The following is a 2750-nucleotide window of genomic DNA, read 5'->3' as shown; positions in this document are numbered from 1 at the left end:
ATGCAGGATGTATTGTATAGAGGTCCTGGACTTTTCTCTTGAATGAATAAATAAAGTTCATCTAATGTGAACCATGGACACTTCTTTTTCTTGACCGCTTCATCCCATTCGGGGTCACTGGGAGGGTTCACTGGGAGGGTGCCTCTCCCAGTTGAATATGGGGAAGGCAGGGTACACCCCTGAATGAGTCACCAGATCATCCAGGGCCCTATATGACCACTTGTGGTTTCAGTGCCTTGCTGAAGAGTACCTCGGTGGTCCTCTGAGGGTGTTGTGGCACCTCTCCAACTATCAGAACACCTCCAAACTTTCATGGGCACTTGTGTCAATATGATAGAGATGGTGTCGGCCCAAAGTCAACACAAGAGATCTAGGCTACATCTGTCTTTAAGGCCTTCTGAACTCATGTTTGATTCCTTGCAGGAGTTTTGCATGGAGCAAACGGCATCTATCAGTTAATGGCCCCTATTATATTATCACCACACCACCATTGGACGTCCTCCTCTCACCCCATGCAATTTCACGGCCACCCCACCAGTGAGGAAGCGCCGCTCATTCGTGTTGGTACAGCTGCCCTGAGCCAGCCGCAGCGACAGCTGGACAGACTGAGGCTTTGTCCTGCTCAGTAGGCCAGAAGTTTAGGGAAACTGATATTTATCTGTCCGCAGTGCTGAGCTATGAGAGCATGCGGGGCATCATTGGCTACTGTTTCTATTAGACCAAGGTTTGGGGAATACTGCAGAATATGATGTCGACTTGACTGGACGATGTTTTGACTCAAGGCAAATCTGGCAGAGTAGAATAGATCTGTAACAGAATTAAACAGCTGTTGTGAAAAGTTCACAGAGATTTTGAATCCATCCATCAATCCGCCATCGAGAGGCAACGTCATTCAGTCCCATCATCAGCACAGCTTGTTTTAAGCGGCCCTGTATGTTTTTAAATGATTAATGACACAATATTGAGTCTCAATTGCTTAAAAGTTTAAAGCTCTAAGAACGTCTTGTGAGGGCCACACAGCCAGCAGAAAATGGAACACTTGTTCTTCCTGTTTGGGTTTATTAGATAGACAGCAACTGTGAGTGTGTCCCAGTCCTCCCACTGTCAGTGCGATCGTTATTAACATCCTCTAAACATCCCCGTCATCACTGCAATCTTTGGCTACCAGCTTGTCCCTCCTCTCCTCCCCTGCCCTCCCTTCTGCCGACACCCCCCAACAACACCACCACCACCGCCTCCCTCCCTGTCTTGTGCTGTCACCTCTCCGAGTGCCTGGCAGCATCAAGCCAGCTTGCATTTTAATTTGGCCCTGAAGTTACTTATTTCATTATCGATCATCCGTAATGCTGAATCAATGTTCATCTTGTTACGTGGGCCATACCCGTGTAATACAGTGATAGTGGGGCCCAGAGTTACTCATTCCCTTTACAAAGTGACTTTACCGTAAAATCAATGCCCCGTGTTGCTGATACAAGGAGAGCTGCAGCAGATGGAGTGAGTGGGCAGAGAGGAAACAGAACAACAGTTCACCTTCGCTGCTGCATTGTTCCAGTCAGAGCCTTGTGCGTTGGTGCACGTGCTCGATCCATCATTGCATATTAGGAATAGCAACAATTTACTCCAGTTTCATCCCGAATGAAGACTGGAGCCCGGTTTCTTACCTAAATGATGACAGATGAGAAAGTCTCTCCACTACAAATGCCTCATGGAGCATCTTCCAGACAGTGTGATGGATTCATTTGTGCATACAAAAACACTTGAGGTAAAACTATGCTCAGAATAGAATTACCAGATTTATAATTTAGCTCAGTTGTTATGACTTGCCCTCGTCCTACAATCAACTGTATCCCAGCATTGTAGTTTAGAGCGATATATGAGCAGCAGGGCTAACGATGCAACATTTCTACTGCCAGAATCAAATATAATATGAAGAAGGACGATCAGTCTTCTCCTTCTTCTCCCTCTCCTCTCCTCTCCTCTCCTCTCCTCTCCTCTCCTCTCCTCTCCTCTCCTCTCCTCTCCTCTCCTCTCCTCTCCTCCACTCTATCCTCTACCTGTCCTCCCCCTTCTCCTCTCTCTCTACCCACCCCCCCATCAGCAGGAGGGTCCCCCTACATGAGCCTGGTCCTGCTCAAGGTTTCTTCCTGTTAAAGGGGAGTTTTTCCTTGCCACTGTTGCTTGTCTGGGGTCAGGCCCTGGGATTCTGGAAAGCGCCTTGAAACAAGTTTGATTGTATAAGACGCTATATAAATAAAGATTGATTTGATTTTGATTTGATTCCTGCGTGTCTTTCCTTATAAATATCCCATCCTGGACACCCGAGTGTAACATCTGAACTAAAAAACATAGTTTACAGTGTTCAGAAATTATAAGCTGCAGCTGGTTGAAGCCCCGTTCAAGTTTTAAAATCTAAAATGTCCAGGTACTGGTGGTCATATCTGGCAGCTACATACAATCTGTAGTTAACAAGTTGGTGTAAAACATTTGCAAGGTAGAACTCTAATTCACACTTTGATCCGCTGTCGTAACCCAGTTTAATAAGTTGCAGTCCATTGACTATTAATTTGTTTCCAAAGGAACAAGAAAGGAAAAAATGCTTTACTTTGCCTTTAATGCAAATCAAAGTTGGGCTATCTATTTAATATGCATGATTGGTTAGTGTAATGTAATTAAAATTATACTATTTAAATTATCCTAATAGTGAAAATATTAAACTTTAAATGTATTTTTAAAGTACACTTGCTTCTGCT

Source organism: Takifugu flavidus, chromosome 2 (genome assembly GCF_003711565.1).
Source record: "Takifugu flavidus isolate HTHZ2018 chromosome 2, ASM371156v2, whole genome shotgun sequence".
Lineage (NCBI taxonomy): Eukaryota > Metazoa > Chordata > Actinopteri > Tetraodontiformes > Tetraodontidae > Takifugu > Takifugu flavidus.
This window is presented reverse-complemented; position numbering follows the sequence as displayed.